The sequence below is a fragment of the Sturnira hondurensis genome, unplaced genomic scaffold (assembly GCF_014824575.4).
Source record: "Sturnira hondurensis isolate 20B ecotype Veracruz unplaced genomic scaffold, ASM1482457v3 Scaffold0009906, whole genome shotgun sequence".
Lineage (NCBI taxonomy): Eukaryota > Metazoa > Chordata > Mammalia > Chiroptera > Phyllostomidae > Sturnira > Sturnira hondurensis.
This window is the reverse complement of record NW_028082537.1, coordinates 1,941,042-1,959,954: the sequence shown is the minus strand read 5'-3', so window position 1 is coordinate 1,959,954 and position 18,913 is coordinate 1,941,042. Positions and strand designations below refer to the sequence as shown.

Genomic DNA, 18,913 nt, shown 5'->3' with positions numbered 1-18,913 from the left:
AAATGAATTCATCTATAAAAACACTTCAGTGTTAATGGTGTCAAAATCACCTTTAGGAGTAACAATATTTTAAACTTTAAAACATTAAAAAATATTTTTCTAGAAACAACTGATTTGGATTCTCATTAGTCTTTGTTTTGACCAATTTGGAATCACTGTCATCTCCCTTGATAATATCTTGTACTAATTTTTAATGTTTCATATTATGAACCTGAAAATTTTGCTAATATTTTACAACAAATATTTAATATTTTTTCATTTTCATTATTATTCTCAATAATCCAATACACTTACTTAGTCTAAGTCAACTGCTGTGAGAGTGATAAGGGTGGATTTCTGACCTGAGGCATATACAAATTGGAAGGGGAATTAAATAAGTACAAAGATGGCAGCAATACAATGTGATGTTGGTGAGGAAGAAGTGCTGGATGGTCACAAGAGGGGGTGATTATATAGAGTTGGAGGAAGTGGGAAAGCTTTCACAGAGGACAGGGCACTATATGTGGTTGAGGGAGACATACGACTTTAATTGGCAAGATGGCAAAGGGAAAGTCTAAGCAGAAGGATTAGCAAAACAAAGGTACAGTGACAAAAAAAGCAGATGGTATCTTGGATAAGTTATTTGAAGTTTAAGTAGATTTAGAATTTAAATTTTAAGCCACTGTAAGCCTTACTTTCCTTATCCATAAAATGGGCCTACCCATCTTACAGAGTTGATGAGATATAAATATAACACATGTGTTTGACAGTAAATGCTCATTGAATGTTGTTATTCTTTTGGGCACACATTTATTGGAGCTTAGGTTATATGTAGGGAAATAGGTACATTGAATATATTGGACTAATATTGAGTGGTGGGAATGGAGGTGAAAGGAGGAGACAAAGTCAAAGTTGAAAGATGTTGTGAAGGTAGGTAGAATCTATGACTTTGAAACTGCCTGAGAAATAACAGTAGAGGGTCCTGATATGTTGCCAGGGTTTCAACTTTGGCTGCTAGAAGAGTCATAGCATCTTTAGAGGGCCAAAGGGACAAGAAACTTACTATACTTCATAAACCCTGGGCACTGGGCTAATGCCTCATTCATGTTATCTCATGTTTGAAAAACACCCTTTTGGTGGGATCATGTTTTAATAATGTAAGGGTACTTACTTAGCTATTTATAGTATTTAGGACGGATCACTTTGTAATACTATGAAATCTATTTTTTTTGAAAAAGAATGTATTTGAGCTTGCTTAAAATAATATACCTTTATAGCTCTTAATACTTAAGGTAGTTTTTATATGCCTTCAAAAATTCTAATCATGCAATGCTTAACTATTCATTTGCTGAATGAAATTTATCGAGTACCAGCTCTTTACAGTAGCCTTAATGATCAAGGAAGAGTGTTTTGTGTCCTGCTGCCACTGGTCTGCTGAACTGATGTGTGTTATGTGCCCCAAGTCAGCTCTGACTCCTGGCCACTCTATGAATGGGTGGTGCCCACAGTGTCCTGTTCTCAACAGCCCTGCTCAGCTCCTGTGGACACATGCCTGTGGCTTGCTTCATGCAGTCAGCTCATCTCGTGTTTGGTCTTTCTCCTGTCCTGCTGCCTTTCTATGCTTCTCAGCATTATTGTCTTTTTCAGAGAACTCTGCCTTCTCATGATGTATCTGACGTAGACAGTTTCTGTTTTGTCATTTCTGCCTCCAGCAATGTTTCAGGCTTAATTTGCTCTAGGCTCTGCTTTCATCTTTCTGGCTGGCCAGGGTATCCATAGAGCTCTCTTCAAGGACCATATTTGAAATGAGTCCATTTTTTTCCTACCAGCCTTCTTCACTGTCCAACTTTTGCATCCATGCATAGTAATTGGGAATACGAGGGTGTGGGTGATCTTAGTTTAGGTCTCTAATGACATATCCTTGCTCTTAATGACCTTTCCTAATTCTTTCGTTGCTGCTCTTTCAAGTCTAAGCCTTCTGCTGATTTCTCAGCTTCAGTCTTCATTTAAATTGATGACATTGATGACTGAACCAAGGTAAGCAAAATCCTTAACAATTGCAATGTATTCATTGTCGATGTTAAAGCTGTGTACTTATTCTGTAGTCATAATTTTGTCTTCTTGATATTCAATGCAGTCCTTCTTTGGCGCTTTCTTCTTTCAATTTCATCAGAAGTTGTTTCAAATCTTTGCTACTCTCTGCCAGTGAGATGATGTCATCCAATATCTTAAGCTATTGATATTTTTCCACCAATTTCACTCTTCTTTCCTCTGAGTCTAGCCCATTTTTAATATGATATGTCCTGTGTAGAGATTAAACAAATAAGGAAAGGAAATACACCCATGTCTGGCACCTTTGCCTGTGGAAAACCATTCTGTCTCTCTATATACTGTACAGATCTACAATAAATCAGGACAATCAAATGCTGAGGCACACCCATTTGTTTCAGAGCAACCATAGCTTTTCTTGATTGTCACAGTCAAAGGTTTTACTGAAGTTGATAAAACATAAACTAACCTTCTGAAATTCTTAGGAAAGCCCAGCAAATGCTCACGGACCTCTAGATCTTGTGTACCTCTTCCTTTTCTGATCCAGTTTGAACATCTGGCATTTCTCGCTCCATGGAAGGTAAAAGCTTTTGTTGTATCACCACAAGCATTGCTTTACCTGCATGGAAAATTATGGCAATGGCCCTGTAGTTATTGCACTCCTTGACATCTTTCTCAAAGACTGAGATGTATTTTGAGTGTTTCCAGTCTGTAAGTCATTGTTTTGTTTTCTGCATTTGTTCATATTCTTATTAGGATTTTAACAGATCTTGTTTCTGCATCTGACATATTCTTGTTAGAATTTTAACAGATTCAGTCTCTGTGGCTTAAAATAATTCCATCAGTTGCCATCCACTCCTGGTGATTTATTTCTCCCAATATTATTAGGGAAGCTTTCACTTCTTTTTCTAGAATTCCAAGTTCTTCCTTATTGGAATCTTCTTCAAAGGTATCTTTCATCATTTTTGTCTCTTCTATATAGATTTTCAGTATATTGTATCTACCCTTCCTTTGTTTTTACCTGGTCAGATAATGTCCTTTCCAAATCTAGGTTTAAATTTTCCTTTTGTTTCTTAAATCTTCTGGTAGAGATCTCTTGGTTTTTCCATTCTTATTGTTCTTATTTATCTCCTAATATTGACTATCATAATAGTTCTCTTTATCTCCACATGATTAGCCATTGAAAAACTGCATTCAGGATTCTAATCCTGCTTTTGCTGTAGCCTCTTGCCTGCTTCTAACAAGCTTTAGTTCTGTCATCCATCTCAATTTTTCTTTCCTTTTCACCTTCTGCGTTCTTCCACCTGATGATGTTCATGTATACCGTCATCTGTTCAGTTGTTTGAAACGTGTTTGCAATGGACAAGTTATTGGCTTCACAGAAATCCATGAGCCAGTCTTCTGCTTCGTTTCTGACTCCTAGTCCCCGTTTTCCGATGATATTTGATTCTGCTTTATTTTCTACTTTGGAGTTCCAGTCACCAACAGTTATCAACATGTCTTCTTTTAGTGTCTGATCAATTTATTCTTAAAGACTTTCTTTTCTTTTCTTTTTTTCATTAACATTTTTTATTGTTGTTCAAGTACAGTTTCTGCCTTTCCCCCCACCCCTCTACTACCCCAGCCCTTCCCACCTCCTTCCCCTATTTCCACCCCCCCCTCTTGTTATTGTCCATGTGTCCTTTATAATTGTTCCTGCAATGCCTTCACCCTTTTTCCCTATAATCCCCTCCCCTCTCCCTTCTGGTCACTGTCAGCTTATCCTCAATTTCAGTGTCTTTGGTTGTATTTTGCTTGCTTCTTTGTTTTGTTGATTAGGTTCCTGTTAAAGGTGAGATCATATGGTCTTTTACCACCTGGCTTATTTCACTCAGCATAATGCTTTCCATTTCCACCCACATTGTTGCAAAGAGTAGGAGCTCCTTCTTTCTTTCTGTTGTGTAGAATTCCATTGTGTAAATATACCATAGTTTTTTGACCCATTCATTTACTGACGGACACTTAGGTTACTTCCAGCACTTGGCCATTGTAAATTGTGCTGCTATGAACATTGGGGTGCATAAGTTCTTTTGGATTTTTAAAGACTTTCATAAAAGGTTTCAGTTTCATTTTATTCAGCCCTTGTAGTTAGAACATAGACTTGAATGATGGTATGATTGATTTTATTGATTGATTGTCCATTGATTGGTGGATATGACTGATATTATTCCATTAGACCTTATGTTATAGCCCATAACTGCTTGCTAACATCTTGCCCCAGCATTAAAGCCATCTTGTTCTTCTGAGTTTGTCATTTCCAGTGTTGGACACTTCGTAGTTACCTGACTGGTAATGTCCCATTGCAGTCCATTTTAAGCACTGCAGTTTTTAGATGTTCCATTTCTTGCTTTACAGTTTCTAGCTTACCATGGTTCATGCTTCTTATGTTTCATGTTCCAATTGTAAAATGCAGTGCAGTGTCTTTCTTTCCTTTTGTCTTTGTGCACATCAGCACTAGACATCCTTTTGCAATGAGCAACAATGGTGTTTGTGAGAAAGAGGGAGACCGTCTCAGTGTGGCTACTGTTGTGAGACAGATTGGGTTAGAGGATCTTAGAGGTTCTTTCACACTTACATTGAGAAGATGGGCGTCCTGTTAGGATGGAGGGATAGGTAAACGTGCTTTGCCTATCTTGCACAACTACAGCAAAGATTACAACTAGACTACAAAACAAATATCACCCAGATTTGTGAGAAAATTGAGGTTTATGAATGTCCAAGAGCCAAGGATTTAAAGAAGACACATTCATCTAGATGGATAGGAGGTGTATAGACACGGAGAGGTATAGATATGCAGAGTGGCATGGGGAGGTGATGGAGTGCATAACATGTGGTGGATAAAAATTGGAAGGGATACCTTAGGAGCAAGGGTTCCCAGCCCCACACCAGCCAACCCAGGGCTCCAGCACCAGGAAAGTAAGTGCCCATACTTCTGGCTGTAAAAACCAGTGGGGGTTGGGACAATGGAAGAAACTGCAAGATTCTCAGGAGGCTCCTCCTAAAGAGCCAGCAAAGATCTCAGGACTTTCTCAGACTCACCCCTTCTGGGATTTAGCACTAGGCAACAGCTGGAAGGGCACGAGTGGCATATGGGGAGAAAGCTAAGTGACTGGCAATAGGGTGAGTGCTAGGAGACAGCTTCCTCCCAGGCAAATCTCCAGAGGCCAAACAGTGACATTATCTCCTTTCTGAGCTTTTCCCCACACGGAGCTACAAAATGGTGGAGTGGGTTGCCGGACCTTGGCCATTACCTTAGGCTCCACCCCATACAATTTGTAGGTGCTTTTTCTATCATAGGCCACACTACTAAGGGATTCAAAGCAGCTCTGCCCAATACACAGAAGCAAACATAAGGAGGCTGCCAATGTGAGAAGACAAAGAAATATGGCCCAAATGAAAGAACAGAATAAAACCCCAGAAAAAGAACTAAATGAAATGGAGATAAGCAACCTATCAAATGCAGAGTTCAAAACACTGGTTATCAGGATGCTCAAAGAAATTGTTGGGTACCTCCAATCACAAAAAAAGACATAGGCAGAAATTAAGATTACATTAAGTGAAATAAAAAAAATCTACAGGGCACCAACAGTGGAGGGGATGAAGCTGAGAATCAAATCAACAATTTGGAACATAAGGAATAAAAAAAGCATTCTGACTGAAAAGAATGAAAGAAGAAAAATGAATTTAAAAAAGTGAGGATAGACTAAGGAGCTTCTGGGACATCTCCAAACATACCATCTGAATCATAGGGGTTCTAGAATGTGAAGAGTTAGAGCAAGAAATTGAAAAGTTATTTTTAAAAATAATGACCTAAAACTCCTATAATTTGGTGAGGGAAACAGACATACAAGCCTAGGAAGCACAGAAAGTCCCAAACAACTTGGGCCCAAGAGAACCACACCAAGATAATTAAAATGCCCAAGGTTAAAGATGAAGAGAGAATCTTAAATGCAGCAAGAGAAAAGCAGATAGTTACTTACAAAGGAATTCCCATAAAACTGTCAGCTGATTTCTCAAAAGAAACCTTACAGACTAGCAGGGACTGGCAAGAAGTATTCAAAGTGATGAAAAGCAAGGGTCTACAACCTAGGTCCTTGCACAGCTATCATTTAGAATGGAAGGACAGATAAAGTGCTTCCGTTCAAAGTAAAACTAAAGGAGTTCATCATCACCAAGCCATTATTATAGGAAATGTTATAGGGAACTATATGAGAAAAAGAAGATCAAAACTATAAAGATTAAAATAGCAACACATTCAGAACTATCAACAACTTAATCTAAAAAACAAGATAAACAAACAAGCAGAATGGAAACAGAATCATAGATATGGAGTCATTTGAAGGGTTATCAGCTGGAAGAGGGAAAGGGGAGAATTAGAGAAAAGGTGCAGGGATTAAGAAGTACAAAATTGGTAGGTACAGAATAGACAGGGATGTTAAGACCAGTACAAGAAATAGAGAAGCCAAAGAATTTATATGCCTTTCCCATGGACATGAGCTAAGGTGGGGATTACTGGAGGGAATGGGGGTACTGGTCAGAGGGCCAAAGGGGAAAAAGTGGGACAACTGTAATAGCACAATCAATAAAACGCGTATTTAGAAAACAATGCTATTTGTACTTGCTCTCTGCTCTTCTTCACCTGTAACTGAGTGGTTTCTAACCTGGGAGTCTCATTTTTCTGCACTATCTCATATTTCATTTCAGATTATCTCATCATAAGGCTTTCCATGTAAAACAAAAAATATTTTAAAAGAACAAGAATAAGAAAAGAAAATGCAGTGGTGGTTCACCATTGTCTTCTTCTGTTCATTGCTCTGGTCTGTGGTGTCACAATCACCAGATGCCTGTGAAATGTAAGCATTGTGCAGGTTAACTGAAACTGACTCTGACCCTGACCCTCAGTCTACAGTTTTAAATGCGAATGATACTTTTGGTGAGTAGGAGAAATCATATAAGTTTGACACTGTTTGAAAGGGTTCAACTCTCCTTTACTATAAAACAATTTTTAAATGTGACCAGCTGGCTTTGATAATTGGTCTCATAGTTCTTCTCTTGCTCTTAGTGGCAACTGGTTTGGCCTTCTCTTTTAACTTGTTTCCTGGTGCCACCAACTTTTACTGGGGTTATTTCTCTAACTCACTGGATTTCTTTTTAATTTCTAACTGCATATCTGGATTTTTCATTTCTAACACCTTAGTCACCATCCTTCTGAAATGCAGTCATGCACTGTTGTGTTTATGGGAATCCTGTGAGTTGCCTCTGTTGTTGGTATAATGTTGGTGGCACATTATCTAAAAGCACTGGGTCCATGATGCCTGGAAAGTCTATAAAGCAACATGGCCCATTCACCTTGTTTGTTGTCAGGTAGGTCTCATTTGTGCAAATGTTCTTCTTTCTCTGTCTCTCTCTCTTATTTCCTCTCTAAGGTGGAAATAAAATATATAGGCCCATTAGTCTGCATGGGTCAGCATTTTGATAGAAAACATTCTTGGAAAAGGTAAAATTGCATTTCGATTGTGTATGATATACAAAAGAGGGACAAAATGACCAGTCCTTTTCCATTTTAGCAATTATTAAGACCTAAATACTAATGAAGCTCTAAGGATTGTTTGTCTTGGATTATCTGGAAATTTAAAGAAAGACAATGTATGTTGCTATTATTAATCCAATGGGCTTAAATTGGTTTTAAAAACTGGGCATAGATATTAAGGCCTAAGATGAGATAATCACAGAAATTTAGATGATAGCACATACTCTTATTTTTTAAGGGGACATTGTGCATAAAAGCTATATTTGATATACATTATTGGAGCTGAATTTTGAGATTCTATTCAATATTTAATATTTAAATGTTCTTTTAAAGTATTTTCAAGCAAAGAGACAATATGAGAGGGGCAAATCTAATGAATTGTGGAAATGGCCATTTACTTTATTAAAAATATTAATAACTCCAGGACCAGGCTTGAAGACTGAGTTTTAAAACAAACAACGGTAGTCACATAGACAAGGTTTTTTTTTTGCATACAATTAAGTTAATATTCTTTTCTGAATTAGTTTTCTCATCAATTGTTTCTGATTATCTCCTTTTTTAGAAGTCAAAATGTCTTGTGAGGAAGTCAAAATGAAGTGAGGAAAAGAGATTGGAAGAGAAGATATTTATATGAATAGAACAGTTCCTAATATTATTATAAGCAGGAGAGTAAATATTAAATGAAGTGTTGGTGGAGCAACTCATGGCAGCCTGGTCTAACTGAATAGTCACTAGAACAATAGCAGAGAAAAGGATAGTCCTTCCAGAATTTAGAAGAAAAACTGGTGCCTAGTCGTTTCAGTGAACATTGACAGGTACATAAGCCATAAATGAAGTTTTAGCATGAGGGTATTGTCATATAATGAAATAAGACTCATCATACGTCCTTTATAAGTTGCCTCCTCTATTTTTTTTAAATTCAGAACTTTCAAGTGCTCTTTTAAAATTTTCTTGAAAATGGAAGAGTACAGCTTGGTGTGACTTCACAGCTGTTAATGTCCAATCGCTTTCGACAAACTCACGAATTTGTTCCAAAGCCTATTTAAGTTCTTATCAACAACAGGAATTCAAAATGCTGATTGGACTAAGGTACTTTGAATACAACTTTTATTAACCATGATATGAATTCTTTCTCAAGTCATTCTGGGTAAAGCAGTATAATGACTTAAAAATTTAAATAGAGTTGTTAGATGTAAACTAGCAGTTCTTTGAGGAGGGGAGAGGGAAAAAAGAGGAGTTTCGAAGAGCACCTTAAAAGGTGACAGAAAATACACAATATGAGAGATTTTTATATAGAATATTTATAGGAATGTACATATTTTGGCAGCAGTGTGTTCATGCTAGGGATTTTCAAGAGCATGTCATAAATTATACGTTTTTTCTTTAACTTCTCTTTCCTCAAATTGGTTTATAAATCATCCCACAAAATGTACATTTTAAATGGCATAGCTCAAACTGTGGGTGTTAAGGCTAATATTTCCAGGGAGAATCAAAGGTGGATTTAACAATGAACTACAGTGCACAGGGTCTAAAGAATGTCACTGTAGCTTTTCCTAATGCCCTTTTCCAATAACGAAGAGTTAGTTACAAATTGCATTATAGGTCAGTACAAAACAAACAAACGACAATTGCATATATGTGTTTAATAGTACCTAAAAATAAAAATAAAGATGAGAAATGCAATTCAGATGACCCTGGGAATGTTATACAAGTAAATTATGAAGATTAGCAAGCACGGGACAAAAAGTTTAAACAAAAGGAAAGTTTCTCAACTCAGGATTAAAATTTTATTTTCTTATAAAAGGAAACATAAGAAATAATTCCATTCCTGAAACAGAATGTTCCAAAAGAGAGTTGGGGTTGGGGGTTGGGAGAGACCCAAAGTATTTTAATACATGTTGCCATCTGAAATTCTGCTTGATCTCGTGGTATGTTGTAATTTTCCAACATGCTGTAAAGGTGGAAAAGAAAATTAAGAGGGTTAGAAAGATTAAAGGAAATATTCTGATTTTAATAACATGAATCAAAAAATACAGAACAGTCAGTCTGACTTTATTATTCTTCATAAAGGTTATGAGTGGAAGGCCAAGCCTCACGGAGGTCTCTGTGGCGCAATCGGTTAGCGCGTTCGGCTGTTAACCGAAAGGTTGGTGGTTCGAGCCCACCCAGGGACGCTCGGATTTTGTTTTTAATGGCTTCTTATCAGCTACGGTTTGTTGCTTTTGCACAAATCTCTTGAGTGTAGACCTGCGGGATACCCTGGAGGTAGATTTCCAAGGAACAGAGAAAAGAAACCAGGGATCTCGCTTCGCCACTCTCCCCGGGGTCAGCTCTTCCCGCTGTGGATCCCTCCGCTAGCTGCCGGCTTCTTTCCGCGGCCCGGTAGGCTCTTCCCACCCTCCACGCAGTGGCCGATAGGTTCAGCCCCTTAAAGCCCCCGCCTCCTTTCGCTTCCACTCTCACTTCCCAAACTCTAACCCCTTCTTGCCCAAAGACGCCCTCGTTCACCTCCCCCGTTTCTTGTCCGCACGGGTCCCCGTCGGCCTCTCCAGGCTCCCGTGGGCTCCGAGCGGCCCGGAGGCCCCCTCTCCAGGAGCGGGAGCGAGGGCAGAGCTGGGCTTGCTCTACTTCAGGACCCCAGAAATGTCAGAGGTCGCCTAGAAATAGGTACTTCAGGAGTGTCCGTTTCAAGGTCTAAATTGATTTTAAACTCGTGCAGCATTTTGTATGGTCCCTGTCAGTGTAAACATATTTTCATACTCCCTTTTACTAACTATTCCTGGTATATTGGTAAATTCAGAAATGTTTGGCACGAGGTGTTTTTCTGGACATTATTGTCAGAACATTTATATGTTATATTTTGCTTTTTCCACTAAGTGCTAGAATTTTATGGAGAATGGAGTAAACCTGCCTGAAAAATTTCCCATCTGTTCAGAAAGGGAGAAAACGTTTTTTCTTCCTTTATTTTTTTACAACTGTGTGCTTGTTAACCTCAAAAATCAAATGAGAAAGATTAGAAATAAGCCAGGTGTTGAAGGACAAATAACATACGATCTCACCTTTAACAGGAAGCTAAACAACAAAACAAACAAGCAAGCAAAATATAACCAAAGACACTGAAATAGAGAACAAGCTGACAGTGACCAGAGGGGAGAGGGGAAGGAATTTCAGGGGAAATAGGGGAGGGATTTAGAGGAACATATATAAAGGATACATGGACAACAACTGAGAAGGGTGGAAATGGGAGGGAGGGGGAGCAGGGGGGGGATGGGATGGGAGTAATAGAAAACTGTACTTGAAAAATAATTAAATAAAAATTTTAAAAACTTTATTTATATAAAAATAAATAAATAAATAGAATTTAAAAAAATAAAATGAGAAAGATTAAAAGTGAAACTGCTAGTGTACTTTGTTTTGACATTCCATAAGCATATTATACAATTTATTTTACAAAATGCACAACTCTCTCAAAATAGTTAGTTTTACTTTAGTCTCCACATGCTACCTTTAAGAAGTAATCATAGTTGGTTTTTTTTATAATAACTATTGTCTTGAGTATAGATTACAGAAATTTGAAAGACAGTTCTGGAGAGAAGTGGTATGTCTTATTCCTGAAAATATATATTTATGCCCTTTATATTTCCCTCAGGTTTACATTTTAATGAATGCTAACATTTATCCAGTGCTTACTAGTTGCCTGGCACTGTTCTGAGTGCTTTCATGGGTGAATGTATGTGGCCCTCACAACAGCCTTCAGGTAAGTGCTATTGTTGCCTTTGCACAGATCAGCCAGCTGAAGTACCCATGTAATCCAATCATTTGCCTGAAGTCGCCGTTTGTATCCTAGCACTATTCATATTTTAAACCAGGTAGTTAGACTCCAAAGCCCGGGGTCCTTGGTGGAAACATTCTGCTTAGAGTCATGTATAGGAAGCACAAATTTCCTAAGTAAGTTATTGCAGGTGATGGTAAGCTGTTCCACTCCTACCTCCGATTCTTGATTCCCAGGCCCATATATTCTACGTATTGCAGATATAGCACCCTATACTCATCACTGATTTCAGGTGTATGTGATGTCCCAAAAGGTGGCTATCCAGGGTAACATCTCTTAGCTGGCTTTGGCTCACTCGTGTCTTTAAGAAGCCATTCCACTTGCTCTATCAGGCCAGCAGCTTCTGGGTGCTGCAGTAAGTGAAAGGATAAGTTCATCCCGTGGACATATATCCACTGTTGCTCCTTCTCTGAAGAACAGTGGCTTGCTGTAATGTCATGTGGGTTTCCGTGTCACTGATTGAGCACCAGTCCTTAGACAGTGTTAGTTAAGGTTCTGTGGGTGCCAAAGGAAGTTTATACCTGGAGTTTGTATTAGAGTCACTGCCCCTTCTAGTGTGGGAATGGTCCCATGCATCTATTTGCTGTCAAGTGACCAGTTGGTTTCCTTGACTGGTTGCCATATTGTGGGGGTTGGTGTTAGTCTATGCTGTTGGCAGACTGACATGCTGCAGTGGCAGTGACTAGCTCAGCCCAGGCTGTCAGACCTATGCATAGCCTCATCCTTAGCACTTCTGCTACTCCATTCATGAGCTCATTAAACCAGCACTGCAGTGGCTGGTGACAGATGCTGGCAGACGTAATCTATCTGAGGTGTTCTGTGAGGGTCTCTTTTATGGTAGATGCTTTCTTGTAGGAGTTAATATGCAATACAAAGAACTTCACATTTCATATTCACTCCCATTGACTCATCCACATCCCTCTTCCCCAAACTTCCTTACCCTAATTGTTTATTCTCTGTTGCTGCATAACAAACCTCCCAAAACTTAGCTTACAGTTCAGTTATATGATATGATTTTGTGTTTTGGTCTGGGCTCATCTGGGGGCCTTCTCTACTGCTGTTACATGAGGTCTTCCACACAGCTTCACTCAGGCGGGGCTGGGCTGGATGGCTAGTGCCTCAGTGCTCCTCCTTGTGGCCATTCTTTCCAAGATGGCAAGACAACCAGAACTCACATTCTGGCTCACGGGTCAAAGGAGTGGAAGCTGCTTAGACTTCTTAATGCCTGGTTTCAAAAGTCCTTACGTTCTGCTACTCCGTGCAAGCACAGGCCCCAGCCCAGATTCAGTGGGACGGAAGTGCTGTTTTGTGTGGCAAGAGCAGTCTGTGCATGCAGGGAGGGGCAGAATTTCTTAGAGTTGTTCTGGAAGAATAGCTGCCACAGTCCACCTCTGGCCACAAGTCACATTTCTCCCTCATAAGAAAACATGACATACTCTCCCCCAAAGTAAAAGTTTCATACATTTATAGCAGGGGTGTCAAACTCATTTTTACTGGAGACCACCAGCAGTTGCCTTCAAAGGCCGAATGCAATTTCAACTCCTTAACAGTTAAGGTGTTGCTACATTTATACAGTCCTAAAATTATTTTGGCCCTTTGGAGGCAACTGCAAGGCTGATGTGGCCCCCAGTGAAAATGAATTTGACACCCCTGCATTATGGCATCTGTTTGAACCCAGGGCCTCATCATCTAAATCAGCTGTGTGAGTTGATGGGGCCTCTCAAGTGTGTTTCCTCGGGTATAACTCCTTAGGAATAATTCCTCTTGTTCTGAGGAACTCTAAATGAAAGAGTTAAGTTACTTGTTCAACATTTACCAATGATGAGGCAGTAACAGGAAAGTTGGAACGGACAAAAAGGGGGAAACACAGCAGTCACTGATTCATAATAATTTTGAAATCCAGCAGGGCATGCGTTGCCAGTCCTTTGTTGTAGGATGGTCCTGATCTGTGGGAATAGTGCCCAGGCCCTTAGGCTCTGCCCTCTGACTCATCCTTCCTTTTCCATTATAAATGGCCCCTCTTTGAAGCTAAGCAGCTTCCTTAGCTTGCTTACTGCCAGTAGCAGTTTGAGGGCCCAGAGACTTCTTTTCGTTATGAATTGTCTCTCCCTTCTGTACAAACGGATTCTGTTTCCTTAAACACATTATTGTGTTTTGTTTGTATCAAATTGTAATGAATCCATTTGGTAAAAGCCATACCCACACTTCTTTCTGAACTAGGGTTGTGAAGCTGCTCCAGGGAACTTCCTTATGATTCTTAGAAGCCCTGGTGGCTCGTTGAGAAGCTGTGTGAGGCCTGCCCTTAGTATTCACAGAAGCCTTTTTGATCAGCTGAAAGGCTCTTTGATGCATCACCTGAAAGTGTAAGGCACTTTCAGTGAAGTCTCTTACAGTCCCATCCTTGATCTGAACTTTAGACTGAGGCATGTTTTCGTTTCTGTGTACTGGATTTGATTCCCTCCACCCCTGCAACACATTCTTATCTTGAAAGGCTTTTGTCATCCAAAGAAACAATATTTCTTTAAAACCCAGTATGTCCTGTTTTCTTTACGTTTCCTTTAAATTCTGCTTCAAAACTGTATACCTGTACACTTCTTTTTTTTCTCTTATCACTCATGTACTTTTACACAGGCAGCTAAAAACAAAAACAGCAGAGCTCTCAACAGTTTGCTTGTAAATATTCTCAGCCAGGCCCAGGAGTTCCTTAGGTACCTTTTCTATTTCCCACCTCATTGCAGCTGACCACTGTGTTGTTTGTGTGTGTGCCACATTTATTAAGGCATAATAATACTCAGGTCCCCTTTCCTTTGGTCTCCTATAGCAACTTCAGCACTGTCTTTCAAGCCTTCATTAGTGGTCTCTTTAAGGAGCCCCATCTTCTCTCTACCCCTTGTCCCAAAGCTAATGCCACGTGTTTTAGTTTCTTATTAAGGCAGACACCATTTCCAGATACCAAGTTTTGTTTTAGTTATTGATTGTTGCATAATAAACCACTAAAAACTTCAGTGGCTTAAAATAACAACAATTTTGTCTTTAACCTCTTGATTCCATAAATTGATGGGGTTCAGCTAAGCAATGCCTTCACTGGAATGACTTGGGGTCTCTCCTGGGACCGCATCAGATTGGGGCTGGGACTAGATATATGGCACTTCAGTACTTCTTCCTGTAGCCTCTTTCTCCACATGACATCTCATCCTTCAGGGCTTCTCCACTGGGCCTCTCTCTCCAGCAGGGTAGCCTGGTTTTCTTTAAATGGCAGCTGAGGGCTCCAAGAGGGAGAGCGGAAGATACTAGGCTTCCTTAATGCCTGGGAACAGAAATCTTAAAATGTTACTTCCTCTGCATTCTACTGCTCAGAGCAATTATAGGCTGTGCCCAGATTCACAAGGAGAGGACATAAGCTTCATCTGCTAGGAGACTAGAGACATGAACATTAAGGGAGCTGCAGAATTACGTGTGGTCTTCTTTAAGAACTTGCTTCCATGCTAATCTTCCCATCTTTTACCTTCACAGACTCAGACTAACCAGCCAAGCCACTCACCACTGCCATGAGTTTGTATATATCATCATCTTGGGCTGTTTTTCTCTCCATTCAGAGATACCGCCTGAAATGTGTCGGAAGGCTGTTTGTCCTTGCTGTTGTCCTTCAGGGCCACTCCTGAGCGGGGCAGTAGCATAGTTGCTTTCTATTTTTGGCATGTACCCATATACTGAACTGACCCAGTTATGACTATATTCAGCCTTTTTCCTCCTTTGTCATCTGGTCACAACAGATTTCCTCCCACCACCCACCCTGATTTGGTCAGAGATGTCAGCTAAGGGAGAGGCGCTCGGTAACACAGGTACGGTGTCATGGGGTTTAGGCTACCTACTCGTGTGGTTTACTTATCTCCTTTGATCCCTGATCCCAATGGACTGCTGTTGGGTCTGCTCAACTTTGTGACATTGTGGTCCTTTATAGGACATATATCAGGAATGGCATTTCTGGTCTCATGATCACTCTGACCTGTGATCAGGCACTCTACTACTAAGGCCCAGCAGCACGTTCAAAGATGGTTTTTGAATGATGTGTAACTATTTGCTGCAGATAGCAAATGGCCTTATTCCAGAACTCTAGGGGTCTGTATCGTGATTGTCAGTTTTGGAGTGGCCATTAGCTCCAGCAGATATCTTTTCCCACCAAAGGTACATCTAACACTGTAGAGTATGTCCAGTTCTGCAGCCCAAGTGGAAGGGCTGCTTGCATTGCTGCCCAGACTTACTGTAATCCCTTTTCCTGCTCTGGACCCTACTCAGAACTGACAGCCTTTTGCGTACCTGATAAATACAGGGGTAGGCAAAAGTAGGTTTACAGTTGTGAGTACTCAAAACACAGAGTTCATTCTTGTATTACTAAAAAATTAGTGTATTATTTGTTTATTTTTATAGTATACCATTGTGACATACTTTCAAGTTAATAAAGCTATTGTAGTAATCATAACCTGCATGTCTTTTTCCATATGAACAACTGTAAACCTACTTTTGCCGACCCCTGTAGGTTTAAGTACTGTTCTTGAGTGTGGAACCTGAAGAGACCTAGCAGGAGTTTTGCTATTTTCTTACTGGTGGAAAGTGTGAAACTCAGTATTTTGCCAACACTTTTGGAAGGGGTGCTACAGACCCTAGGAGTACTTATAACTTCACTATCATGGTGGCCCCTGAATGTCTGTGGGATTCATTTCTACACTCCGGACTGTGTGTGTCTTACCAAGGCTCCTGAGGTACTTTGCCTTTTTGCTTATCTGGTCTGCCTTACTCTGTTTCCAAATAACTATGATGATGAAAAAATTGAAAAAAGTTTATTTGGTATACATCTTCTACTGCTGCAGCATTATATAAAATAAGGAATCAGATTTTAAATTTCATATTAATTTTTATTTTTTAAATGTTTTCAACTCTACTTAATGTACAAGATTATATTAGTTTCAAGTGTACAACATAGCAATTAGATATTTATATACCTTATGAAGTGATCACTCCAATAAATTTAGTTCCCATCTGTCAACATACATAGTTATTATAATATTATTATCTATATTTTAAGGAATCAGATTTTTATAAAGCATTTGAAAACTGCGTGTCTTAGGAATTTGGAAAGGCAAGTGAGTTATTACTTCTGTCGTACTTTCTAACATCTTGAAATGTAAGATATTGAAGGACAATAGAAAAATGGACAATTTTAGTAATTTATCGATTAATCAAATTAACTATCTCTTTTTGTGGCTAAAACAAGCTTTGGAAAACTCATGAAATCCTTTTGTCCGCAAAGGAACCTACCGAGTGCTCTACAGGTGTGCAACACATATGGTTGATGCCACTGGGAACACCCGCCCTAATTTTTAATTATCCAAATAATCATAAATACAGTGATGTTTTTAGTAAAGGCCCTCCATTTTAACCATCTAATATGTCTATTCACAATAAAAATGTGCAGACTCTTATGAATATAAATTATAGTTAGTTAAAGGAAATGTATGATTAACTAAATCTTGGGGACATGGGGTTAAGAAGTGACATTGTCAAGTGCATGTGCCTTTATTTTTCAATTTTATTTTTTATTGAATTTATTGAAGTGACATTGGTTAATTACATAGGTCTCAGTTGTACAGTTCCATAATACACCACCTGTGTATTTTGCTGTCTGTTTGCTACCCCAAGTCAAGTCTCCTTCCATCACCATTTACCCTCCCTTTACCCTCTTCTTTATGTCCCTTACCTCCCTTGTCCTCTGGTAGTCACCGTGCTGTTGTCTGTGCCTATGAATTTTTTTTCCCTCCCCTCTGACACCTGTCAGTCTGTTCTCCATCTACAAGGAGTCTGTTTTTATTTTTTTGTTAGTTTATGCATTAGATTCCACATGAGTGAAATCATATGCTACTTGTGTTTCTCTGATGAGCTTATTTTACTTAGCATAATGCTCTTCAGGTACATCCATCCTATTGCAAAAGGTAGGACTCTCTCTTTTTATATGGCCAAGTAGTATTCCATTGTGTAAATGGACAACAGTTTTTTTATCAACTCATCCACTAATGCAGAAGACCCCAACCTTTTTGGCACCAGGGACCAGTTTCGTGGAAGACAATTTTTCCACGGATGGGGCAGGGGTCTGGGGGTGGAATGGTTTCAGGATGATTCAAGCACATGACATTCAAGCTCACCTCCTGCTGTGCAGCCTGGTTCCTTAACAGGCTGGACTGATACTAGTCTGCAGCCCAGAGGTTAGGAACCCCTACACTAATGGACATTTGAGTTGCTTCCAAATCTTGGCTATTGTATATAATGCTGCAATGAACATAAGAGTCATATACACTTTCAAATTAGTGTTTGGGATGTTTTTGAATATATTATCAGAAGTAAAATTTCTGGGTCATAAGGCAGTTCCATGTTCAATTTTTTCAGGCAACTTTGCACTGCTTTCCACAGTGGTTACACCAATCTGCATTTCCACCAACAGTGAACGAGGGTTCTCACATCTTGCCAACACTCGTTTCTTCATTTACTGATGATAGCCATTCTGACAGGTGGGAGGTGATATCTTATTGTGGTTTACATTTGTGTTTCTCTGATGATTAGTGAAATTAAGCATCTTTTCATATGTCAATTGGCCATCTGTATGTCCTCTTTGGAGAATTGTCTATTTAGTTTCTTTGCTCATTTTTTATTGGATTATTTGATTTTTTTTGTGTTGACTTTTATGAGTTTTTTATAAATTTTAGATATTAACCTTTTCTCAGATGTGTCATTGGTGAATATGTTCTCCCATTCAGTGGGTTGTGTTGATTTTGTTGATAGTTTCTTTTGCTGTGCAAAAACTTTTTAGTTTGCTGTAGTCCCATTTATTTATTTTTCCTTTTGTGTCCCTTGCACAAGAAGATATATAATAAAAATATTATGATAAAAAATGTCCATGATTTTATTGTTTATGTTTTCTTCTAGGACTTTTATGGTTTCAAGTTTGGCATTTAGGTATTTAATACATTTTGAGTTTATTCTTGTACGTGAAATAAGAAGGCATTCTAATTTTTACTTTTTTTTTGACATGTATGCATGCAGTTTTCTCAATACCATTTATTGGAAGGACTATCTTCACCCCATTGTATATTTTTGTGTCCCTTGTCAAATATTAATTCATATAAAGGTGTGGATTGATATAGAAAGGCTGTCTATTTTATGCAATTGATCTATAGGTCTGTTTTTATGCCAATACCATGCTGTTTTGATTACCATGGCCTTGGAGTATAGTTTGATATCAGGTAGCATAATTCTTCAACTTTGTTCTTCTTTCTCAAGATTCCTGTGGCTATTTGGAGTCTTTTGTGGTTCCATATAAATTTTTGTAGTGTTTCTCCTCGTTTTGTGGACTATGTCATTGATATCTTGATAGAAATTGTATTGCATCTGTAGATTGCTTTGGGTAGTATGGACACTGTAATGTTGTTAATTCT

General features: G+C 38.9%; 1 non-coding gene across 1 annotated transcript; it reads left to right on the top strand.

The window, feature by feature from the left end:
* The first annotated feature begins 9,697 nt into the window (after positions 1-9,697).
* Positions 9,698-9,771, top strand: TRNAN-GUU (transfer RNA asparagine (anticodon GUU)). The gene has a single exon. It is a non-coding gene; the product is annotated as a tRNA-Asn (tRNA).
* Positions 9,772-18,913: the final 9,142 nt, after the last annotated feature.